General features: G+C 46.6%; 2 protein-coding genes and 1 long non-coding RNA gene across 9 annotated transcripts in view; 1 reads left to right on the forward strand and 2 right to left on the reverse strand.

Annotated features, from left to right (window-relative positions):
• Cd160 (CD160 antigen) overlaps positions 1-19708 on the reverse strand; it is a 30589-nt gene extending 10881 nt beyond the window's left edge. For 2 of the 3 annotated variants that reach the window (NM_001163497.1, NM_001163496.1), the window contains exon 1: positions 19580-19708. The gene's annotated coding sequence lies outside the window, so the exon portion shown is untranslated. Of the gene's footprint in view, positions 1-4826; positions 4879-19579 lie in introns of those variants that run through there. The other variant, NM_018767.3, reaches the window with a different exon arrangement.
• A 104-nt stretch (positions 19709-19812) lies between these two features.
• Positions 19813-26274, forward strand: part of Pdzk1 (PDZ domain containing 1) — a 41471-nt gene continuing 35009 nt past the window's right edge. The window contains exons 1-2 of one of the 5 annotated variants that reach the window (XM_017319675.2): positions 19813-19906; positions 20441-20513. The gene's annotated coding sequence lies outside the window, so the exon portion shown is untranslated. Of the gene's footprint in view, positions 19907-20421; positions 20514-22527; positions 22876-23030; positions 23077-23587; positions 23962-26274 lie in introns of those variants that run through there. The other 4 variants (NM_021517.3, NM_001355710.1, NM_001146001.2 and 1 more) reach the window with 4 other exon arrangements.
• 4930442L01Rik (RIKEN cDNA 4930442L01 gene) lies at positions 20183-22427 on the reverse strand. The gene is made up of 2 exons (NR_015596.1): positions 22380-22427; positions 20183-22185 (listed from the first exon to the last, which is right to left on the reverse strand). It is a non-coding gene; the product is annotated as an RIKEN cDNA 4930442L01 gene (long non-coding RNA).

Here is a 26274-nt window from a genome sequence, read left to right on the forward strand (position 1 = left end):
CTCAGGCTGAGCTTATTCTCTCCTAATATTTATATTACTGTTATTTATATTTTTATATTCTAGTCTCTGTTATGCAAAATTATGTCCACACTTTAAAAAGCATTCAAACAAAAGAAACAAAACAACAGGACACCGATTTGATACATTTGATCCATTCATAGAAGAGGATATTACTCAGGCATGTGCCTTATACCAACATTTCAGTCAGTGAGAGGCTGCCTGTGTATCAGTGGTACCAAGAGATTTTAATGAAATGGGGACAGAAATGAGTGACTGGAGGGATAAGAGGAAAAAAAACAGAGGAAAGGAAAATGGGGGAAAAAGGAAAGAGAAAAATAGGGCAAAGGAGAAGAAAATATCAGAACTCCAAGAAAACCCAAGGGAAGGGGTCCAAAGCCTTTGCAGACCTTAGCAAGCTTGGAAAAAGAGGACAAGCTTACAGAAGAGTGTGTACAGGTCCTCACTGGTAGCACACACGAATCCCAGTGCTCTGGAGGCAGAGGCCGGCCTGGTCTACAGAGTGAGTTCTGAGACACCCAGCACTACACTGAAAAACTCTGACTCAGAAAACCTGTTTGCCTTTTACCTCAGTTTACCCAACTGTGATTACAGGGATGGCCCTCCAAACTGGCAAGTTTATGTTTTAAACTAAATTTAAAAATTAAGAAGGCTGTTAAGTAAAAATGTTATAGTGAGTGAAGTAAGGTTTTTTTTTGGGGGGGGGGGGGCGTTGCTGAAGATCCAGCCCGGATTTGGAGCACAGTGTAGGTGGAGTGGCTGCTGTGCAGAGTTCAGCAGAGCTCAGCCATTCCCCAGCCTCTTTCCATTCCCCATTCACTCAGTCATCGGAAGAGATTCCCAGTCCCGCAGGCTCCGCCACATGAAGTGCTTTATCCAGGTGTTCCATTTCTACGGTTGGACCATAGACTGTCTACATTCATAACTGCTTACTGCTGTGTTACTGTTGCCCGAAGTATTCTGCATAGTAAAAAGCTGTGCCAGGGAGCAAAAGATTGTACCATGTGGCCACGGTAGGCACAGGCTATGCCATTTGGGTTTCTATGCCTATATTCTATGATTGTGCAGCCATGAAATCATCTAGTGATGCATCTCTTCATGCAGCAGCACCATTAGTGATGCACAGTATGAATTATCATGAAAACTTCCCACGGTTCTACGATGTGGCAAATGCTAGTGCCACACACTTGGACTTTTCCATACGAAGCATGAGCCAAATCACCTCTATTATTTATTCAAAACCTGAACTGTGTTAGTTTTATAAGGGCTTAAATTGTGACTAGCATAAGTTAGCATGTCAAAAAAGGGCACATGTGTAGGTTATACATATAAAATAAGCACCTTTTTACTGCACGCTGTAGCTAGATACATAAATACTTGCTGTTGTGTTACAGTTGCCTGCAGTATTTAATATGGTAACATGCTGTACAGCTGTGTAAGTGGTACCATATGGCCAAGGTATGCAGAGCCTATGCCGTCTGAGTTTGTACACATACACTCTATGCTTTTAAGAACCTTCTGTAGGTTTATATATAAATTATATACATTTTAAATTATATATTTATAAATGTATATTTAAATACATCTAGTCCATAACTTCTTGAATAGGTGTACTCAGGGTTTGTGGTCACTTGTTCACTGGTGTGACACAGTAGCTTCCTGGAGCAACTTCAGGGAGGAAAGGTCTTGGCTATGGCTTCAGAGGGAGTCAGTCTATTCTGGCAGGGAAGGCTTGGGAGGGTGGCTCTGAGATAGAGGAAGCTTGTAGCTCAGGCTTAGTCACATGGCAGCAAGCAGGACACAGAGAACTAGGCCAGAAGAGGCTCGTAGGCTCCCCATATCTCAAGCTTCTGAAACCTCCTACAGCAGCACGTGAACTGGGGACCAAGTACTTAATAGACGCTGTTGGTATATGTCACAGACCTAAGCTTCAACATTTGAAGAAGTCTTTCTGTCAAACCACTGCAACACACATATTCTAAGCAAACTCAAAAATGTAAAACTTGATAGTGTGTTTAGTCAAGAGGGCAAGTATCAGACACTTGGTATCGGAAGTCCAAATTCTGTTTTAGTACAATTAGCTGTCAAAAACAATCAAGGTACATCTTAAAAACTAGTTTCTGGGGCACCATCACATTTTTTAGGCTTCTGTGGCAGATCCGAGGTAAAACCCTTGAAAAGTGAAAACAGGTGACTAGCACATGTCAGGTACATGGGGACAGACAGGTCATCAAAACAAGAGTTTGTGTGCCTGAAAAACCTCCTCTTAGAGCACCAGTTCTTAACCTGCGGGTCGCGACCCACAGTCATCTCAGATATTCTGCGTATCAGATATTTACATTACAATTCATAACCCTTACAAAATTACAGTTTTGAAGTAGCAACAAAATAATCTAATGAGAGCGGGGTGTGGTGGTGCATGCCTTTAATTCCAGCACTCGGGAGGCAGAGGCAGGCAGATTTCTGAGTTTGAGGCCAGCCTGGTCTACAAAGTGAGTTCCAGGACAGCCAGGGCTATACAGAGAAACCCTGTCTCGAACTCTGTCCCCCAAATCTATTGATTGGGCTCACCGCAACATGAGGAACTGTATTTAAAGGGTCGCAGCATTAGGGAGGTTGAGAACCGCTGCTCAAGAGTCAGGTTAGATTTGAAACCTGCCTTGTTAATTACTAGTTGTCCAATGTTGGAAAAGTTTCTTAATCTCTATGAAAACAAGTTTATTGATGGATAAAATGATGGTAGGGGGTTAATATGGCAGCTTAGATAGTGTGCGCTTGGCGTAGCACAGCTGCTCAATAAAATGCTAGTCGTTATCATTATTCTGGCTGCACAGCTGGCTGCAGTTCACATCCACACCCATGGTTGTATTTAGTTCTTATAAAACTCTGAGCATCATTAATCACGTGTTCTGTGCAGACCTCTCGGAGAAGTCGCGTGACTCGCTTAAAGTTGCAGAGAGTGGGTGGAGAAGCCAGACTCCTAACCGTTTGGAGGAACCCTTTGGTTCCTCTTACAGCCACCTCTCTTCTCTCAGACACTAAAGAACAGAATTGAGGATGCAGGTTACAGAGGGTTAGAAAGGGAGAAATTCAGGCCCGGGGGACTACTGGGATAAGGACTCTCTTGGCAGAAATCACCTTGATGCCAGGAGCAAGCACCTTATGTGTAGCAGACGGGCAGTGCCCGGAGTTCTATCCGCTAGAGGGCGCTGTCTCTTTAGAAGCTAGGGTTGAGTGCCGGCGCCCGCGGTGTCTTACCAGGGTCTGTGACTCCAGTTTGAGAGCACCCACCACTGTCCTAAGCCTTCTTGCTGGCTTAACCATGGTCAGTATGAACACCAGGCTAACGTGTGGTGCGTGTGTGTATAGGCAAAACATTCATAACATATGAAATTAAAAAAAAAAAAAAAGAGCCTAAAATCACTAAAGCAAAAGGTATAGGATAAGCAAGGAAACAAATTCTATAAAGACAGAGTTACAGAATATACAAGAGAAGAATATCTATCTTTAGGATCTAGTGTCCATCCTATATCTATCAGAATTTCTCCTTTTAAATTTCAATATTTTATTTTGCGGGTAGGGCTGTTTTGCCTGCATGCATGTCTGTGATCACTTGTGTGCCTGGTGCCTGTGGAGACCAGAAGAGGGCATCGGATCCCCTGGAACTGGAGTTCTAGAGGTTTTGAGCCTCCACGTGGGTGTTCTCTGCAGGAACAACCCCTGTCTAGTTTAATGAAGTGGCGACAGCTATGACAGCTGCCGGCAGCTTTGACGATAACCCATGCTTTCTACCAGTGGCAGAGTCTACCGTGGAAGCAATTGGCCGCTCCCTAGTCGAGACTGACACAGGCGGAGATGCGTTTTATCCCCAGATTCACAAATCCCATTTGCGAGCTGAACTTGCAGAGGGTCACACATCCCCTTGGTTAACAACCACCTCTGATTCACAGGCAGAAGGTGTGTTCCCCCCCCCCTCCCCCAAGGAAGTGGCCGGGACTGAACTTAGGGAGAATTGTCCATTTCTTATAAACCCAGGAATGAATTGGCTGGCTTCCTCTGCCCAAATCATGCCGTGGCTAAAGGCTGCCCTTGCTCTGTCGTCTCCAGTGTGTGACCTCTGGGACATGAACACCCTTCAGAGACGCTCCATGAAGGTAGTTCACAGCCCAGGCTGGGCCTGAGGGCTTTAGCGCAGGCTTGGCAACCTTTGGTTGCTTTCTTGCAGTGATCTTTATCTCCTTGATATTTATGAAAAGGGATGACTCTCACCTACTGTCTTCTCACGAACACAGAACTAAAGAGAGCAGCCTGTAGGACTCAGCACAGCATGTGTGAGCTAAGCTGCCCAGGCTTAACTCTAAAGTGCTCTCTGAGACTTTGAGACTTCCCTCTTAGGAATGTGGTGTGGCCCTCTGCCATTTAAGGCGTGTCTGAACCAGCCAAGGACCTGAAGCCCATGAGAAGGATGAGCATACCAACCATCTGACATGAGTAGTCTCTCTCTGTCTGTCTCTATGCCCCCCCTTCTAGATCTCCCCCCCCCCAGCCCCCACCATCCAGGGGTTTCTCTGCTGTGTAGCCCTGGCTGTCCTGGAACTCCCTCTGTAGAGCAGGCTAGCCTCAAACTCCACTTGCCTCTGCTTCCTGAGTGCTGGGATTAAAGGCGTGTGCCACCAGCTTCTGCCTTAGTTTTGCCTTTGAGAAGCAAGCTTCTCACTGGCTTAACTGAGAGCTTGCCCTGTGTGAACAGTTCTGCTAAGCATTCCATCTCTCCTCCCAGAGCCCAGGTTCCCAGCAGGCCTCTTTACCTCAGGACAGATGTTCTTCCTTGCTCTCAAGCTGGGGGCTCACGCTGAGTGTGTTCTGGGTTCCCACACGGGGCCTTTTGCTCTTGTTAAAAACCCTATCTCCCCACTTCCGTCACAGCTCGGCCTTTCACCATTGATCTTTGAAAAACCACAGAATGGGTTTTTAGCAGCGAGGGGGTCTTCCTGTCTTTCTTTCCCCCGCCCCTGTAGTTTTTACTCTCTCCTGTTGCTCCATCACACCCCCTGACTTCTCTCTCTCTTTTGAAATGCACTAAGGTTCAAAGAAGACTGAGAAAAAATGACTCCTTAAAATAGATTTCTTTACCTTTGGAAATGAAGGCGTGAGAAGGAGGACACTGGTAACAGAATGACCAGAAGACATGCTCTCGGGGATAAAGGTGCTGCATCTTTTCCGTGAATACCTTTTGATTTGAAGTAGGGCTTTGTTAAGTTAATTCATCCCAAAAAGGCTTTTATCTTTTAGTCTTAAGATGTCAGTCTGAAACTATGGTGGGCAAGGAATGGCTATTTGGGGGGCACTAAAAATAGACCAGACCTGTAGCCCTAGGACTGGAGGAAGATCAGAAGTTTAAGGCCAGTCTAGGCTAGAGACTCTGCCTCACAACAACAACAATAACAACAACAACAAGACATCATAGTTGGCCTGGTGTTAGATTCATTCCTATGGCTAATCAGCCCACACTCGCCTGAAGTCTCACAGCCACCAAGAGCATGTCTCTGAGAGCTGGTTGTAGCCTTTACCCAGAGGATGCGATGTTCAGAGCACAACCCATCTGTTATAATGTTGATTCTGGGCTCCCTGCTGCTACAGGGAGACAGTCACCTTACAGAAGACCCTATCTGTGAGTCAGCAAACACACTCCCTGACATCATGCTAACGCACCCACTCACCTGTATAATGGGTACACTTCAATTAGAGTAGCCCTCCCCCACACGTCTTCCACAACCTGGGAGTTACACATCCCTTCCCTGGAATTTCCTTCTCTAGCCCGACCACAGGCTCATGCTATGGAATCTTCCTCCACTGAGACTCATAGAAAAAGAGACTCACTCTGCCTCCCCGGCCTGAGCTTCCATTAGAGGCCTGCCAGGCTCTCTGTCTATCCGTGATGCTGAGGACTAAACTCTCCTCACACCCCAGACTATGCTGGTCTTTGCCTGTTTGTATGTCCAAGGCATTAAAAACTCACCGAATCAACTTCTTAACCAAAAGGACAGTCTGCCTCACTGTGCCCCGTGACACATACACGCGGCCCTGCTCAGCCATCGCAGCTTCAAAGCTTTGGGTGGACAAAGCAGTTGCTGCTCTTCTGTTTGCAGCAGCTCCTACTGTACTGGGTCTGCCAGAAATGAGACGCTGTTTCTTCAGTTGACTATCAGACCATTGAGAGAATGGAGTCAAAGAAGTAGAAATGTCCCCAAGAGTCTTCTGCCGGGAGAAGGAAAAGTCTGCGGCCTGAGGTGGGGATTTGTCCCTCAGCAAGATTCTCTAAAAACCCGTGAGGTCTCTTGATGGGATGAGAGCAAAGCCCAGACAAAGATGGACAGAACCACACCCTGATGGGGACTGCTCAGCTGTGCATATCTTTGGCCTTCTATTTAGATTATATTTCTAAAGGTTTATTTATTTTGTGTATATGTATAGTTTTTGTTCTTGTGTTTGTGCTTGTGTCTGGTGCCCACTGCAGGCCAGAAGAAAGCATAAAGATTCCCTGAAACTGGAGTTATATATCTTCAGGAGTTACCTGGGGATTCTATAAGAAAGCAAGTGCTTTTTAACCATGGAGCTTCAGTCTCTGAGCCCTCCTTAAAACCTAGTGAGTTCCAGGACAGCCAGGGCTATACAGAGAAACCCTGTCTCGAAAAACCAAAACCAAACCAACCAAACAAACAAAAATACCTAGCTCTCACTTCAGGACCCCAAAGATGGACTTGAAAGGCTTACTTGATCTCTTTGTCCTTCATCCCAATGTGGCCACATTGAATAAAACTGTATTTTTTTAAATTTAACTATTAATTTGGCTGTTTTAACTGGCTTCTTGAGGGTGCAGCTGTGACCCTAAGTTTGGTAACACTATTGTTATGATACTTGCAGTTTCCTTCCTTCCTTCCCTCCTCCCCCTCTTCCCCCCCCCCCCAATTTTAAAAACAGGATCTCAGTGTGCAGCCTTGGCTGGCCTTGAACTCACAGAGACCCACCCGCCTCACCCTCCTGAGAACTGAGATTAATGGCGTGCACCATCACTGACTCCTTATCCTGTCATATCTTTGCTTCAATCCCTCCAGTGGTGCATTGCTCGCGACCCCAAAAACTACTCATCCGTTTTTCTTTTTTTTTAATTAAATTTTTTCTTCAAACAATATATTTTGATCATCATGTTTCCTCCTCACTCCTAGATTCTCCCCCACCTCGCTACCTGCATATTTTTTGTTCTCTCTCAAAAAACAATCAAAATAAGAAAGAATGAGAAAACAAACTGAATGAGAAACAAACCCCCCACAGAATGAAAATTAAACAAGCAAAAGTCTAATAAGATAAAAAACAAACAAACAAACCAAGCAAAGAAGTCAACCAAAATGCCACTGGCTCTGATTTGCGTTGGCTAGCTTCTCCTGGGCATGGGGCCAGCCCTGAAGATGGTTGACGTACCCAGTAAGACTCCATTAGAGAAAACTGATTTTCCCTTTGCTGGTGGGTATCAACTGCAGATAGTTCTTGTTAGGGGTGGGACTTGTGTCCACTCTCCCCCTCTCAGTGCTGGGACCTTCTCTTGCTTGAATCTGTGCAGGTCTTGTGTGCACTGCCACATTCTTATTGTGTCTGGAATACACTGTTTTCTTGGTGTCATCTGTCTCCTCTGGCTCTCACAACCTTTCTGCCTCCTCTTCTGCATAGCTCCCTGAGTCCTGAGCAGAGGGGTTTGATGAAGACATCACATTTAGGACTGACTGCTCCAAAGTCTCTCACTCTCTGCACTCTGCCCAGCTGTGAATCTCTGTGTTAAGCCCCGCCTATAGCAAAAAGTAGCTTCTCTGATGTAAGGCACAGATCCATGGGGCTAACAGTAGCCTGCAGGAGTCATGGCGGATCCTTGAGTCTAACAGTAGCCTGCAGGAGTCAGGGTATTGCTAAGTTCCTTTAGCAGAACAGCAGTAGCAGTAGGTTCTCTCTGAGGTCCCAGGATCCGGGCCACGTCTCATGGCATGGTTCTAAGGCCATTTTTTAAAAAAGGGGGTTGGCTACTCCCATGACATTTGTGCCACTATTGCCCCAGTACACCCTGCCCGTAGGTCACTGTTGGAGGTTGCAGATTTTACAGCTGGGCGCTGTTGCTAATTTCCTTTCCCTCCAGTAGTGTGCACGTTTCTTCTCAGTGCCTTGAGTGCTGCCCAGTAAGGGGTGAAGCTTCTAGCTAGACTCCAGCTTGACTTCTCCATGATCAGACTGTGGAGAACAACTGGTGGCCTTGGCAATAGCCTGTGATGTTTGGGGCTTTCCATGTGGCCCTTTGGCCAACAACTCAGCAACACGTAACCTATTCCTACTGTTGGAGGTTTTCCTTGGTGGCATAAGATGTCTGGTTGTGGCATTCTTTCCTCTGTTTATTGGTGACTGCAGTAAGATTCTTCTCATATGTCCTTTTAGGACACATCTACGGTAGTAGATTTCCCCATGGCTTTTCAAACGGTCTTCTCCATATTCCATCCTTAGTCCCACCTATCCCTCACCCTATTTAATTCTCTCATTCTAGTTTCCCCTTGTCTCACCATAGGCTTTGTTCTATTTCCTCTTCCTTGGGAGATTCTCTCCTCCTCTCTGGTCCCTTCCTAACCTCTGGTTATTCAGCACATATTAAAGACTTAAAAGCTAACATCTACACATAAGAGAAAACTTAACAATATTTGTCCTCTTTGGTCTGGGTTACTTCAATCAGGATTATTTTTCCAGTTCCATCTATCTTCAAATTTCATTTTTTCTAACAGCTGAATAATAGCCATTGTGTAAATGTACTACATTTTCAGTGTGTATTCATCAGCTGATAGGTGTTAGGCTGTTTGCCATTTCTGAGAACTCTGAGTAGAGAAGCTGTAACTGGGATGGGCAAGTGCCTCTATACTCACCTGACATCATTATTGAAAACCCCTTCCTCAAATTGCCTTCAGATCTCCCTTAGATTTCTGAACACAGGTCCAAATTTAGCTCATGGGTCAAGGGTCAAGTGTCATGGGTTGTACTGGCTAGTTTTCAACTTGACACAGGCTGGAGTTATCACAGAGAAAGGGGCTTCAGTTGGGGAAGTGCCTCTATGAACTCCAGCTCTGGGGCATTTTCTCAATTAGTGATCAAGGCGGGGAGGGTCCATTGTGGGTGGTACCATCTCTGGACTGGTAGTCTTGGTTCTATAAGAGAGCAAGCCAGGGGAAGCAGGCCAGTAAGTAACACCCCTCCATGGCTTCTGCATCAGCTCCTGCTTTCTGACCTGCTTAAGTTCCAGTCCTGACATCCTTTGGTGATGAACAGCCATGTGGAAGTGTAAGCCAAATAAACCCTTTCCTCCCCAACTTGCTTCTTGGTCATGATGTTTGTGCAGGAATAGAAACCCTGACTAAGACATGGGTCAAGGGTTATAGGTCATGTCTGTGCTTGGTGACCCCAAGTTCAAGGGTCAGACGGTCTGGGTTTATGTCCTGCCTCTTCCACTTTACTGTATGATGTGGGGCAGGTCATCCAGGTTCTCTGAATTTTCTTCACCTTTAAAATGGGGATAGTCATCGATATTTAGATAAATTGAGGCATAGCACATGGAACAGTGAGCCTGGGCCTCCACAGGCTAAGTCCTCTGGGTATTGGTTATCATGATTACTTTATTTCATTGTCTATTTTGGAATCTTTCAAATCCCTGAAGAAAGTTAATTCACCTCAGCCTAGACATTTTAGCACACGCCTGTTATCCTAGCACCAGGGTGCTAAGATAGATTCAGGAGGAGCTTCGGTAGAAGGGAGACAAACCAGAACAAACAGAGTAAGAACTTACTTATTCTCTCTGATGGTTTTCCTTTGGAGGTTAAATATCTCTAGTTCTTTAGATTATTTCATTTTCTTTCTTTCTTTCTTTCTTTCTTTCTTTCTTTCTTTCTTTTCTTTCTTTCTTTCTTTCTTTCTTTCTTTCTTTCTTTCTTTCTTCCTTCCTTCCTGTCTGTCTGTCTGTCTGTCTTTCTTTCTTTCTTTCTTTCTTTCTTTCTTTCTTTCTTTCTTTCTTTCTTTCTTTCTTCCTTCCTTCCTTCCTTCCTTCCTTTCTTCCTTCCTTCCTTCCTTCCTTCCTTCCTTTCTTCCTTCCTTCCTTTCTTTTTTTCAGTGCTGGGGACTGAACCTTGGGTTTCATGCATGCTAGGAGAGTATTTACCATTGAGTCACATGTACACCCAATAGCATGATTTCAGTGTCTCCTCTCCCCTGTGGACAAGGTCCAGCCTACCCTGCTCCCTTATTAATTGCAGGAGCTCAGTCTGCCTCCTGTCTTCTTTGGTCACCGATCCCAAGGATTCCAGAGTTAATCTCCGAACTTCATTGGGCCACAGCAGACTTGCAGACAGTGAAGGTGCTAGAGCCTACCCAGCCTGCATGTCCAGAGTAAATGCTGCTGTTGGGCCTTGTTTGCCTTTGTAGCTCCATTGCCTGACTCCGTGAGACTCTCGGTGTGTATTTGTGAGGAGTTGGCCTGATTAGGGATCCCACCGATTTGTGCCAAACAGTCCTGGTAAATGAGGAAGCATGTGGGCCTAGACTGGACAGAGGGGGCAGAAGTTTCATTTCCTGGCTTCTGGGGACTGTTAGGAGACTGGCTTTTTCCCTAGAGAAGGGTGACCTGCTATTCCAGCACAGCCCATAGCTTTCTGGAAGGAACCCAGTCCTGGGGCCAGAGGGCACTTACACCAAAGCACTGTGGGTGGTTTATCCTCTCCCAACCCCTGTCTCTGTTGGCCTTTAATCCAGAGTCCTTGGTAATATAAGACAAGAAGGGAGCCAGGGCTGTGTTAATTGTGGAGGCTGGCACCCTCAGGGGTGTGAGTAACAGGCTGACAGAGCAGGCCTTGAGAAGACAGTCTCAGCCTCGGTACTAAACAGTTCACCAAGGATTTTGACTTCTACGTCTGTCCTTTTAAGCTAGAAGGCAGAGCATCTGCCCAGTCCTGTGGTGGCCTAAGCAGTCTGTGCTTTCCTCCTGGACCACAGAGGGCACCACACCCTGTCCCAGTTAGGCCTCCCACCGAAGAGAGACCAGGCATGAGGAGACTGCTGGCTCAGCAGCTCAGCCACTGTCCCCTGCTCCACACACTCAAGGTCACTTGAGTTTCTCCATTCAGCCTGGTGGCAAAAATGACCACAGCCAAAGCTCTGCCTGACCAGTAGACTCTGCAGCCCTCACTCTTACAAAGTCAGATTCTGCAACAAGGATAGAGATGCACTTTCTCCAGTGCAGGGCCACACTGTTTCCTCATACCAAAGTGAGAGCATGTAAGAGCATCCACCCACGACTGCTTGTTGCAAATCCACTGTAGTCCTCTCTCAGGTGTCTTCCAAACTCTGACCTTGAAGAAGTTGGGGAAACTGGCATGCTTTGTGGATCCACCTGTTCTCCACCTTCTCACAAACCCAGAGTCCCAAGCCTTCGAGATGCAGAATGCCTGAATTTGGGTTTTATTATCTTGTGGCATTTCTAGTGTGATCATGTGAAAGGAAAGTTATTATTCAAGCTAGGGCATAATTTTAATTTTTTAAAACCTTATTTTTAATGTTGGTTCTTAAACGCTTTAATCTCCCTTTTAGCCCACCACACACCAGAGATAGTGGAAAAGAAAGGATACAGGGGAAGTGGACCTGTTTAGAAAGGTTCTTTGGAGCAACTCCCATCTGTTTTGTCATCAGTTTAGTTCACAGGAGTCAGCAGCAGCAGCTCGATCCACTCACATACACTTCATGGATCCACCAGCAGTCCTGTTCAGTAGAGTCAGGATCGCAAACACAGTCCAGCAGCGGTGGCACTACCTAGCAGAGACATCTAGGCCTCTGCTTTGGCATAAGTCAACAGGAGGGACCAGGGAGGAGTGCCAGGAGAAGTTCCCAGCTGTGCCTCTCTCAGCAAAGTGAGGATCACTAAAAGCGTACAGCTAGCTAGCTCTGTAAGTAATCTCAGCCTCCATCACTGTCAAGTCCTTTTGATATTCCCTTCAAACATCACCAGCTGACACTACTCTGTCAATCAGCCAGAGTCCGAAGAAGCAGCAGGAAACTGCAGCACCCCACCAGAAGCTTTTTGGTGCATTTCTCTCTGTGGAGTCCTGACAAATGCAGCTCAACTACACAATGTAAGGTAGACCAAGACACACTTATCGTTAGTGAAGAATCCTTTATCATGTGTCCTTTCATGTGCTTGTTTTAGCAGAACATCCTCTCTCCTATGTCTGCTTTAGTCAAATGTTCCTTCACGAGTCTGCCTTAGTCTTTTACCTGTGCCTACTTCAAGAAAACACTCCTTCAAGTGTTGTCCCAACACCATCCAACACAACTGACTCTCCGAAGAATCCTAAGTTTCCACTTCACAAGGGTACACTGTGAGGGTGAGGCAGAACCCCCTGCAGCTGGTACAGAGGCTGCACCCCACCCTCCTCACATGCTATGCAAGTGTTTGCCGTACTGCTCAACTGTACTCCCAGCACTTTGATCAACTGATTAGAAACAAGGTTTCCCTATGTTGGCCAGGTTTGCCTTAACCAGGCTACCTCTGATCTGGAAATCCTGCCTCCAGTTCCTGAGTAGCAGAGGCTCCAGGGGTGGGTCATCACATTCTACTCTGGCATGTTGGGATTCTAAGCCCACAAAAAGGGAGCAGGCTCAGTTAGTTCTCCGCAATGCCAGGGGTGCTTGGGTCCTTCCTGGAGGCCGTACTCTGAGGGAAGACATCTTTGAAGTCATGGCACAGGTGGGTTACTTGTTCCTGTTCTTTCTCAAAGACCCTTTGCCTGTGTGTGGACTGCTCCCAGTCTCTGCACTTTTCTCGCTGTCCTCTTGATCCCTAGGCTATCCCTTTACAGCAGTGGTTATCAGCCTGTGTGTCATGACCCCTTTGAGTGTCAAATGACCCTTTCACAGGGGTCACCTAAGACCATCAGAAAACACAAACATTTACAATTCACAACAGAAACAAAATTACAGCTGTGAAGTAGCAACAACAATAATTTTGTGGTTAGGGGGTCACCACACACGAGGAGATGTATTAAAAGGTCGCTGCAGCATCAGGAAGGTTGGGACACTTTCTGGGCTCTTGGGAAGCTGGCTCTTTAAGATGCAATCCAGGACACTCATATTCCAGGGCACTCTGCATCCCTCAGAAAAGTAAGCAGAGTTCCTTAAAACCCACACTCCCGAAGTGTGACATTGCTACATTCAGGAGCCTAGAATACAGCTATACTCTTGCTCTCTACCATAATTTACCTGTGGTGGAAGCAGATTGTGTATTCTGACCTATCATTTGGAAAAAGGAGAGGGAATGTTTAAGTTAGGGTTTGATTGCTGTGAAGAGACACCAAGACCACAAGTCAACTCAGGAGAAAATATTTAATTGGGGTGACTTATAGTTTTAGAGGTTTAGCTCATTATTGTCAGGATGGGCAAACTTGGCAGCATGCAGGCAGACATGGCGCCGGAGAAGGAGCTACACCTTGATCCACAGGTAGTAGAAAGAGACTGTCACATTGGCCAGACTTGAGCTTATAAGACCTCAAAGCTCTTCCCAACAGTGACACTCTTCCTTCAACAAGGCCACACTTCCTAATAGTGCCACTCCCTATGGGCCCAGCATTCAAGCACAGGAGTCTATGGAGGCCAATTGTATTTAAACGACCATAGGGAATGACTATGCAAATATTCTTCATGGGCCTGAAGAGATGGCTCATCAACTCAGAGCACTGGTGGCTCTTCTAGAAGATCAGTGTTTGACTTTGAGCACCCACATGGTGGCTAACAACTGTCTATCCTCCAGTCCCGAGGGATCCAACCTTATCGTCTGACTTCTGGGAGCACCGCACAGACATGCATGCTGGTAAAACACCCACTGTATAAAATAAAAATAAAGAAAAAACCTTTTCTAGCCAACTCACAAATTGTCGCAACGTGTAGCACACCTGGGGCCCCCAGTCCTCCACTGGCCTGAAAGCCATTTGCTATAAGAACAAGAAAATTCTGATCATCAGCCACATGGGGGGGGGCTCAGTGTATACTACTGCAAAGAGGGGTGGCATTGTTCCACGAGCATTGTCCCACAAGCCACCCATCTGCTCGCACAGCTGTAAAACATTTATCTCAGTCCTGCATCTGGACCCTGGCCTAATAAATTCCTCCAAAGGTATGCAGTCCACATGGGTGGCTTCTCTAGATGGTGGCTGAGGGCAGTTACACAAAGAGGCAAAGGGAAGCAATCATAAAAGTTAGGTCAGGACAGCAACAGAGGACAGCAAGAGCTGAAATGTCAGGGCTGGAGTAAGTTAATGAGCTACTAACAATGCAAAGTCATGTGGGACAATGAAATGTTGAAGTTGAAATACGAATTGGGGGCTCTCAGGTCTCCCACAGCCAAGCTGACTTGTATCGTGGAAAGAGCATGGGATGCAGAAACAAAAGCACCCGCCATCAGCCACCAACCTCTGCCATGAACTTGAGAGATACCGTTGGAAAAGCCGCTTCATCTCTCTGAGTCTTTTGTGTCATAGTCAGGAAAAAACAAAACAAAACTGAGGCATCAAAACGTGAGTAGAAGGAATGGCTTTTTTAAAATGGGGGAGGGACCCAAGTAGATGGTTTTGTACAGCAGGTGTGTAAACGGCTAGTAAATATCCAATAAAAATCATATGAAAAAGTACTGCTTATCAGCCTTGATCATTAGGGAAATATGAATGCGATGTTACACTCATTAGGATAATGGCTGTTAAAATAGTAAACAAACAAAACAAACCAAGGTGTGTATGAGGATGTAGAGAAACTGGAACCTTTGTGGGCCACTGGTGAAAGAGCAAACCAGTGTGGTCATTATGGAATACAGCATGGCGTGGTATGGTGGCTCAGTGGGAGAACATGTGTGAGTCCTACAGCAGGACCCATAGAGGAGGGGACGAAAACTGACTCCCACACATGCTCACACACACATAAATACGTGCAAAAAATAATTAAAAGAAAACAGTATAATGGTTCTTTTAAAAGTTAATTATATGATCCGGTTATCCCACTTCTGGGCATGTACCCAAGAAAATGAACCGGGGCCAGTGATGGCTCAGCAGGTAAAGTTCGTGTAGCCACGGCTGAGGAGCTGAGCTGGCTGCATTGGACTCACTGACGGAGGAGAGACTGACCCCCAAGTGTTGTCCTCCGAGTGCATGGGCTGGCCCACATATGCGCACAACGAAGTAAAGCTGAGTAAATGCAATAATAGCTTTCCGAGGATGAGAATCAGGGCTGAGACAGATACCCGGAAGCAAGCTGCTCGCCGCTGAATGGGCGAGGAAAATTTGGTCCAGCCTTGACACTTCTACAAGAATGACATTAAATTACAAAAGGTCAGAGATACCCTATTCGGCTTCGAGGAGGAACCTAGAGCGGCCACAGATAAAGACAAAGACATATGTGGAGGGCTAGGGCAAGAGCAATGGGACCCGCAATGGGAGCTGGTGCTCAGAGGCACAGAGCTTCCATTTGGGGGAGAGAACTGCACCGTGGGAATGATTAGTGACCATGGCTGCCCAGCGGTGTGGAAGCACAGGATGACCCTGAACCGTGCACTCAAAGAGCATTGCATTTTGTATTATATTATTTAAAAAAATTAAAAATTGAGCTCAGGAAGTCAAAGGACCTTCTTACAGCACTCCTGTATGCCATGCACTCGCCACTGGGTCGCCAGCATAGGTCCTCTCCACGTTAAATGAAGCAACGCAGTGTCCTGATTGCCCCCCCCCCTCGCCCCCTGCGTGGCCACAGGAAGCCTGGGGAGCGGGCCTCTTACTCCAGTGCACTCATCTATAACACTTACAGCTTATTGGCTGCGACTGGAGAGAACCCTCAGAGGTTAAGAACTTGCACTATTCACCAGGCGTGGTGGTCTCAGAGGCAGGGGGTTTTCTGAGTCCCAGGCTAGCCTGATGAGAGAGAGAGAGACAGACAGAGACAGAGAATTTTGCAGGCTAAGTATACAAATCAGGTGGCTCACGACTCCCTATAATTCCAGCCCCAGGGGATCCATTGTTTGTTTCTGGCCCCTGAAACATCTTTACTCATAAACACAAACCTACACACACACACACACACACACACACACACACACACACATAGTTAAAAGTAACAAAATAAATCTTGGAAAAGAAAAAAACCTTGCCAGGCATAATGGCCCAAACCTTTTATTTTCTAGTGCCTTTGGCAACTGTCTTTCCTTTTCTTTTTTTTTTTAAACATTCTTTTTTATTGGATATTTTATTTATTTACATTTCAAATGTTATCTCCTTTCCCAATTTCCCCTCCAGAAATCCCCTATCCCATCCCTACTCCCCCTGCTTCTACGAGGGTGCTCCCCCATGACACAAACCCTTAATCTCAGCCCTCAGAAGGCAGAGGCAGGTAGATCGCTGAGTTCAAGGCCAACCTGTTCTGCACAGTGAGTTCTAGGACAGCTAAGATATACAGAAAGACCCTGTCTCAAAAAAAAACAAACAACCCCTGACTCCCAACTTCTTTCCTAACTTCATGGTCACCTACATATTCAGACAAGATAAGTAGCTAGACAGTCAGCCCCCAGGAAACGACCAAACACAGCGGGGAGCCTAAATGGCAGCCACATCCTGTAAATCACTGTAACCCCTGGACAGGCAGCCTGTAACACTCGGCGCTATATACAGACACTATCTAAATGGGCTTTCATAATAGTACTAAATATTAATATTAAAATGAACACAAAGCACACATATCGACACGGCTGAATCTCACAATTATTTGAAAGAAATAAAACACACCTTTTTTTTTTTTTGTAATGAATAAAGCCTAGCGTTTTTTGACTATGTTTTAGGTCACGAATTAACTCTCTGTAGTATATTTAGATTGGTTTTAGAGCTTACCCCATTGGCTCATTTGCCTATCTGGTCCCAAAGTCATCCGTAGTAAATGCTACCAGTGTATGGTTTTGATATCCAGACGTAGAAGAATTTAAAAACAATTTCACATCTGTGTGCGTGTGCACGCACGCGTGTGCACACAGGTGTGTGTCTGCTGTGGCAAGGGCGTGGAGGTCAGAGGGCTCGGCGGTGTTGGCGATGTTGGTTCTCTCCTCCCACCCTTTTCTGGGCGTCGGGAATTGAACTCAGGTTGTCAGGCTTGAATGGCAGCTGCTTTTGCTCGCTGAGCCTTCTGTCCGTTGGCCCCATCCTCATGCTCTATTTTAAAAACTAGCTCATCCAGGTCCTACTACAAATGAGGGAAATCTCACTGGAAATACCTATCTGTCCATCTGTCTGTCTGTCATCTATTGGGGAGAATTGACATCTTTACATTACTCATGGACTTTCAGCTCAATGATATTCTATAGTTTTCTAAGTATGCCAGCCTATCAGCGGCTCCAGCTTCTGAAGGGGCTGAGCAGAGTCAGGGCATCGGGGCTCAGGCAAGCTGCTGCCGACCTGCGAGGTTTCACCTGCCCACCATAGTGACCTGCACAACTAAACTATTACCAACTTCTGTGTGGGCCACAGTGAGGAAAGTACCAGGACATGGCAGAATTTCGCTGGCTGTTTCTGACAGTTGTATAGGATGCTGTGTCATCTCAGGCAGAGAGCCATCCAGTGCCCCAGCACCCCGAGGCCCCAACTCACTACCTTTACTTCTAGCTTGTTTATTTTCATACATGTTGGTATACTGTGTCCTTAGAAGAGCAGCTGAAGTGACCCTGGGGAGACCTAACCCCTGAGAACTGAGGCCCTGAGGTCACAGAGTCAGTGTGAGGGGATAAACCAGCCTTACTGGCAGGATTAATTTAGTGTTTCATTCACAGATCCCTGAAACATTAGTACGTGGTAGTTTTATATTCCAGGCATTTGAGACAAGGTGACAAAAATAAAAATCTTAGGAGCTGGAGAGACGGCTCAACAGTTAACAGTACTGACTGCTCTTCCAGAGGTCCCAGGTTTGATTCCCAGTGCCCACATGTCTGTAACTCCAGCTCCAGGGGACCTGGCGCCCTCTTCAGGACTCCCTGGGCACCATGTATGCATGTGGTACACACACACACACACACACACACACACACACACACACACAGGCAAAACACCCAGGCACATAAAAAAAAAAATTTAAAAGAAAACACAAACCCCTGTCCTTGAGGACTTAGTATTCTGGTAGGAGAGATAAAGGAGTCAGATGACACGCGAATGTGTTGGAACATGGTGAGTTCGTGGACAAAATGGATCATGGATAAAGGGATGGAGAAGGCAATGAGAAAATGTTCATTTTGGCCCAGATTCTGGGAAGAAAAAAATAAATTTCTCTAGCAAATCCCTAGTCACAGATTAACCTTGGACGACGGGTGGAGAGTGGAGGTGCTGGGGCTGGGGCATAGCTGTTGTGGATTCTCTCCTTAATGGAAATACCAAGTCAGGTAATTAACACAGACTGTAGGTTGTTAAGCATTTCTTTACCTTTCCAGGGTGTAGTCGGGCGCTGCCTGACCAAATAAAGCCTCGAACTTGAACAAACCGACCATCAAAAAGAAACCAGAAATGACATATTTAGGATTCAATGTCGAATCTTTTTGATGCCTAAGCCAGGGCTGGGCTGTGGCAGGCATGAGGGCATTAGCCTGGCATCGTAAGGCCTTCAGTTTCATGGCCAGCACCTTTTAGAAGCAAAACCACCCAATACGCCGTGCTACATCCCGTGCTCACACTTCATCTGCAGGACTCTACAGACAAGCCAGAGCTTACACTGCGCACTCCCAAGGGCAGGCTTCGTGCTCACCTTAAAACCCAGCACATTTAGGCTCATCACATCTCCGTGTTGGAAGTGGCCCAGAAAATCCCAACTCTGTCTCCCTAACAAAGGAGAACGGCTCATTATCGGCCCCTGTTCACAACTCCTGGCAAAGGAGAACACAGAAAGCGATTCCTGACAGCAGGAGGCCTTATCAAAGCTGTAAACGACTGATCTAAGACAGGGGCGGAGTTGGAGGCTGGCTCTCCCGTCCTCCTGGTCAAGTGATCCTGGGGAGGATTATTAAGCAGAGGATCTAAGCTTTCTTATTTCAAAGATGAAAACCATGTCACACGAAAAGGGCTAAAGAAAGGGATGATCCTATTAGACCTATATAATCAGTAGAGTATACCCTATAGGCTCCACATTAATCAGATCAGACTTAATTATAGGCACGATATTAACTTTTTATATTGTCATATAAAATGTTATAGTGTGTGTGTGTGTGGCACCCTGTGTCCCAGCCATAATGCTGTAAGAAAGATAATCAGCCCAGATCAAACATTGGAAACTGGAAGGGTCAGTTTCAACTCAGGTGTTCTGATCCTAAACCTAGAGCATCCCAGTCTACCCCCATGGCTTTGCAAGTTATATTAGAGGTTCAGAGAATATAGCCTAGAGACAGAAGGCAGCAGGAGATGATGAAGTGGCCCTGATGTCAATTTAAACTTCTTACCCACTGGCTTAGCTCACACCTGGGTTGAGGGCAAAGTCAAGACTCAGGGAAGACAAATGGCCAGCTCTTCATGAGTGGAGAAAAGACGAGGCCATCCAGCCCACAGCCTGGGGCCTGCCTGGTCTCACTGTTCTAAGATGTCTCCTGCTCTGAATTAGGAATGTGGGCTGAGAATCCAGGTGAGGATGGTTTGTGTGGGTGTGGTTGATAGAGATCAGCTGCTGCGGTGGCTGAGGCTAGCGGCCTGTTCAGCAACGCCAGGCCACGGGGGAACAGCTACTGCCCAGCTGCCTTCTTGAGAGACAGAGTGTGTGAAGAGGAAGACAGGTATCAATAGTTAGAGAACAGAGGCAGCCATCGGGAGAGGGGAGGGAGCCAGAAAGAAGCAAGGAGGCCCCTGAGTGAGCTAGGAGAGCTCTCCCCACAGTGGAGGTAGGACCCAGAAACAGGGCCTTTGCCTTCTCTGGGGCTTTGGCCTCTTGGTAGCTTTCCGGGTAGGAGTTGTAGTGTCTTGCTCTCAGGACAGCCTGAGTGTGGAAGATGGCTGGTGATTAGCCCCTACCTTGACCCTGGGCTAGGGACAGTGAGGTTCCTACTGGAATTGGGGATTGGTTGGGTGTGACCCAGTCTTCTGTTTATTAGATAGAACTGGAGAGGCCGAGGCACCCCCTCCCCACCTTTCTCTACTACCCTTCCCATTGTTAGGCTGGGGTGGGGGCGGGGCTTGATTTTACTGAGGCCTCTTGAGCATTTCAAGCTTAGGACCCTGCCAGCTGGCCGGGAGCAGGACAGAGGTCACTTGAACTCAGACCACACGTCCCTGTTAAATACATCAGCTTTTAAATCAATCTTTGTCCAAAGTCCAGTGAGTTCCAAGACTAGTAGTGTTCACAGCGGGGAGAATTTCCAGTGCGGAGCGGATCCTTCGCCACAGGTAAGAAGAGCGGTCTGCGACCTGCTGCCTGGGCTGGGGCCACTTATCCCTTCTCTTTTTGCTGGCAAGTGGCTGTGGGGGGGTTGAGGCCTCTGTGGTGGCAGGAGCACAGGTTAAGTGGGGGTGAGGATGGCCTTCCAGGGGTGTCACAGTTCTTTTTACTGGAGATGTGCAGGCTCTACTTCATGAAGGCATTGGTGGGCTGCTCGCTTCCCAGGGGTGTCGTATATATACGATGGGGTGGAAGAGGTGGGGGTGCTGTATGGAGATGCACAGCCAAGGGACAGAGACCACAGAAGTCCCAGGCCACGGGGAATTTTCTTCTGAGACTTTACTATCCAAGCATTTAGGGTATAAGGGAAGACTCTTCCAAAGGCAGCCAGCCCTTAAAACATACAGCCGAATCTAACTTCTACCGGTGCCTCTTCTGTTTCCCAAGACAGTGTTAGCCACGAGGAAAGCCACGGATTGCTGGGTTGACTGGGTGCAAATTCAAGTCTTCTAGTCTCCCTTTGGGAGAATCTCTCAATCTCTATCTTGTGTGAACCTGAAATGCCTTGAATTCTCCCAGATGCTTCTGTGTGTAGGCAAGCTTGGAAGGAACTCATTTCTCGTCATTGGGGCCTTTCCCTAAGGGTCCATCGGTTCTGGAGACTCCTGGGCTGGGTATGAAGACTCTCAGGTGGCCTTGGTGTAGAAGGCACCATCCTGTATCCGTAAGTCACAGGGCCCTTGCTGCCTCAGGTCACCATTGTCTAGTCACATAGAACCACAAGTTCTTTCATGTACAGACAACTCAGGGACGTTGAAGCTGTGGGTTATGGCCAAGCAAATTGTTCTCATCTTTGACTCTGGTAAGGTCTCTGCATATGGACTTGTTGATACTATCTTGTGTTCCTAGGCAGCTAGGGAGAGGGTACAGGTCTGGGAAACCAATGCCTAAGGAAGGTCTTGGTTCACTTATTAGATCTATGCCTCATCTCAATTTTGTTATACGTTGAAGGAAAGCCAAACACCATTTCCCAAAGGTTGTTCTAGAAATAGAATTATACATGTGAGTGTGTTTGAGGAGACTGAAAGTACAAATCTAAGCTGCTCACTCTTCAAATGATTAAATCCAAATGTGGCCTAGGGTAGCGGGAGGTGGCACCCATACATTTAGGAGACCCTGTGCTAGTCTTTTGGTGTCACTGAGCCTTTATTTTCTCACCAGCAACTAAAAGGAGTTGAGACATGATGTTCACTAAGGGCCTTCCATGTATAAGGTGGGTCTGTGCTTTGAAGGGTGTGCCCCTTGCGATTTGAGGACGAATTCGAATGTTTCCATCTGAGGAGGATTTCCTAGGTGGAGCCTCCCTCCATCTTGTCATGATGTCATAGCACTCCATAGCATCTGTCATCAGAAATCTTTGTCTTCTTTCCGTGTGTTAAGTTTCAAGAGTGTAGGGTTCTTGCCTCTGTTACTTGTTGTGTTCCCAAGTTTTTTAGGACAGATCCTGGTTCAAAATAGATGCTTAGATGTTTGGGGGGCGGGGGGAAGGAAGTTGGTGTGGAGGGAAAGGAGCTGGAACTCCTTGGGAGAGGAGGCTGAGGCACTTGGAATCTCTGTCAGGTTGTCTGAATGTGGAAACGGACCTCTCTGCTCACATCTTGGTTAAATGCTCTCATATTTCTGCATAGAAGATGGGTGAGAATAGTAAGATGGAGATAGACAGCCTCCCCTCAAGCCTCAGCAGCCCCTTCCCTTGGTTCCTCAGGAGACACCACCCAGCTCAACGCAATCTCCTTGCCTGGTAGGCACCCTGGATGAGCGGTTAAGAGCACTGGAAGCCTGTGATACTCTCTAAGTCCCTGTTTTTTCCTCACCTGAGTATGGTGGGACCTAGTTCTTGCTGTTGGGAAAGTTAAATGCTCCCACGTCTTAAAGGCTACGTCACAATGGTCTTTAGTTCCTTTGTGTGATGTATGGGATTCCAGAGAACTCGGGGATGCCTGGCAGAGGCCAGAGCTTTGCAATAGGAACGATGACACCTTGCCTACCTGATCGCTGCTGAAGATTGGCTCTAGGCTTGAATCATCTGCCGCCTGAACCTGGCTAGCAACAGATACTGTATTTGTGAAGCTGGGTGGAACCATGGGAACACAAAAGTAAAACGAGAAAGCAACAAAACCCCAAACAAACAAAAGACTCGAAAACCAAACCCGGAAGAGCTCATGGAATTCCCATCAGCTGTACAGACTGTGTGCATAGTGTGAAAATACCACAAGGAACTTTAGTGCCTCCTCGGCAGGCAGCTTATCTTGATGGGGACACTGATACAAACAACAAATGCCATCTGTAATCTTCAGGACTGAGTCCAAGGTGCTTTGTTGTCTAACCTGACCTGTTTCCTTTCTTTCATCCTGTATATGCATTGAGGTGATTCTGTCACACGAAGATATGTGTGCTCTTCTGCCCGGCGACGTCTTCCTCTTCCCATGCTACCTACATGATCCCCTCGAGGCTGGGGAGTAGAAGGACCCAGGCCTCACATTGGAATCTAGGCTCTGCATATCTGGCCAGGTGAAACCAACTTAGCCTTCTAGAACCTGTTTCCCCCACGTGAAATGCCTCACTAGTTTTTAATTCAGTATTCATAAATAGTATGTAGCCTAGAAAGGACTCAATGTGTAATTTAACAACAGCCCATTTAAACTATCCTAGCAGTGATTATCAGTACTAGTACAGTGTAACTCTCCTCTAGTGGATTTTGGGCTCTCTGAAGGCAAGGCATTGTTTTGCCTAATCTGGGTTGAGCCTGACACCTGCCTCATTGTAGGTGCTAAATATACCTCAGTGAACATAAGAAGGACGCTGAAAGATGGAGTGATAGGATCCCTACAGAGTGGGCTGGTCGTGCAAGGGTTTGAACCTTGGCTGGGTCCTGGGGAGGTTTCGAATGCATTCATATGGAAAACTTGTTTACTTAGTACCCTCTATGAATACCCAGTCAGCATCTGGGAAGGCAGAGCATGTGGCCTGTGCAAAGGGCAGGCGGGGGTGGGGGGGTGGGGGTGGGGGCTCATGCAGAGCACAGCACAGAGCACAGAGGAGCAGCAGAGGGTACCGAGGCAAACAGAACTTGGGGCTTCTGCAAGAGCAGTAAGTGCTCTATGCCTGAGCAGGAATTCATGCTCTTGTTGTTTGATGGGTGTTTTAGAGGCTGAGCAGTGAGAAAGCTGGCTGGGAAGTTTATCTAGAGGCAGGAGGACACTGCTAACAGACCACACACATGAAAAATGGAGGTGGGTAGAAATGCAAGTTCAGGGACTGGGTAGAGTACTGAGCCAGCCTTCACAAGCCCATAGGCCTGATCCCCTGGGCTCCATCGCTAGCGCCACAGAAACCAGGTGGTACATCCTGTGGGTTCTACTCGGGAGGTAGAAGCAAGAGAATCTCAAGTCAAAGGTAAGCTTTAAGCTTGGCCTACATGATTTTTTTCATGTTGTTGTTGTTGTTTTAGTGCATATGGGTGCTTTATCTATATATAGATAAATATCTTCATATATGCCTGCATGCCAGAAGAGAGCATCAGATTCCATTGCAGATGGTTGTGAACCACCATGTGGTTGCTGGGAATTGAACTCAGATCCTCTGGAAGAGCAGCCAGTGTGCTTAGCTACACAAAAGCCTGGGCTACACAAAATTCTGCATTAGAAAAAAAGAAAAAAGAAAAAAAAAGAACAGCAATATAAAACAAGGTGCTGATTTTGGAGGAACCCTTCATGGGGGCTTAGCTGTTTCGGGTACCAGTCCCATCAACAGTGCAAAGAAGTCCTCTCTCAACAAGTGTCTCCATTTTCTCAGTTTTTTACTCCATCTCTCTCACAGCTCCTGAAACTCTTAGGCAAGCAAAGTGTGGAGGGCATTGAACTCTCAGAGCAGAGTCCACCATATAGTATAAAATATCATTTGTGGAGTAGTGAGGATACTGGGTACCAGCAATCAAATGACCTTTGATATAAGAAATTCTATTCTTTATCATAAAAGAGAAATAAAAATTACTCACTGGACCTTGCCATCACTGCCCTGTAGATAATTCTCGGTGGAATGCACCTACGAATTCCCTGCATTTTAAATCCATCCCTGGCTAAGAACAAATAGCAGCTGTCACGATGGGAGGTACGGTTTGCAGATCTATATTCTAGGGCCTTGCTTTTCCTTATGCCTTGCTATTAGCCACTTAAATATACTTGACTGGTTGAGTTTCCACAGACGTTACTTTTCAAAGGATGAGCCCTAGTGGCCAAAGATCTGACACCTGTACCAAAACTCTAAGACGTGCTCTATGTAAATTATTTTTGAAGCATGAAGTCAAAGTGTGTTTGTGCCTTGCTTGCCAGAGATTCTATTGTCAGTATCAGCTGAGACACAGGCTTCCTTTTGTCCTTCTTTCTTTCCTTGCTTGCTCCCCTTCTTTTAAAGCTTATTTGTGGTGTGCATATGAGTGTTCTGCTGGCATATATGTGCCTGGTGCCCACAGGGTTCAGACGACATTAGTTCAATTACAGGGGGTTGTGAGCCATTGTGTGGGTGGTGAGACTGAACTCTGGTCCTCTGCAAGAGCTCTTAACTGCTGAGCCATCTCTCCAGCCGTACAACATGATTTCTTTAATGCCCTTAGCAGAAACAGCCTGTGCTAGGCTCTGACAGAGATGGATGTGCCTGTCTAGGTGGGAAGCCCTTTGTCAGGGTTGACTGAATAGGGAATTCACAGCCTGTCTACACTTTTGGACTTAACCTCCACATTCTCCTCCAATTATATATTTTTTCCTAATAGAAGTTTGCCAACTTCTGCTCTTTCGGGTCACATAGGTGGGCATAGATGCAAGAGGAGCCACCTTCTCAGGCACATGTGGGCAGATGCACCTGGCTAAACTTCCTGGGAGTGTTGCTCTCTTCTTGGTGATGTGCTTGGGTTGTATAACAAGCACGGAGGTTAGTGAAGGTGAGCCAGGTCCAGACTGAAGGCGGCCAGATAGACCCTGCTCCCCCCACCCCCACTTCTGCTTAATGAGACAGTTTGTTTCATTAAGTTTGTAACCATTACTTTATGGTTCTGTCCTGTGTTACATAATTGAGGACCGTTCCGTGGGCTCAGTAATGAGGTTAAACATTATTCATTTGCTGGTTTGTGAGCCTTTACCTTTCAGTAAAACTGTTTCCTGGAGCAGGTGTTTATATAGGTGCCCATGGGGAGAGGCTCTGCAATCCCTGTCATTCTGATATTACAATTAATTTCTAATTACTATTAGATACAATTGTGGTGAGAGTCTATGTACTTATGACTACCGGCAATAGATTACCATGAGTATATAAAAGTCTTACTACATCCAGACCATCACACAGGCAAAGATGGCAGTACTTGGACTGTCTTTCTGGAGGCCATTGCTAACCATAGATCACATTTCCCCACTATAGGTAGAGTCCTTGTTTCTCCTACTTCCTTTATCACATCCTTGGGAAATTTGGTGATGGTTTCTAGTTGAGTGGAGCCATCCCCTAAGTACTCCCTGGTGACCATGGTCTCCACATAGGTGAGCTATAAGCCTATAAGGCAGAGCTTTGCTTACTCCTGCTTCTCTGTCTCCACGTGCTCTCCAAGTCCCTTGGTCCGTCGGTGCTGGCTTCCACTCGGAGCGCATGCGCTATGGGCTGCACTACGCTGAGAACTTCAGCTCAGCTTTGTGGCTCTGTGAGAGCCCCTTAACTCACAGCATG

The sequence above is a fragment of the Mus musculus genome, chromosome 3 (assembly GCF_000001635.26).
Source record: "Mus musculus strain C57BL/6J chromosome 3, GRCm38.p6 C57BL/6J".
NCBI lineage: Eukaryota > Metazoa > Chordata > Mammalia > Rodentia > Muridae > Mus > Mus musculus.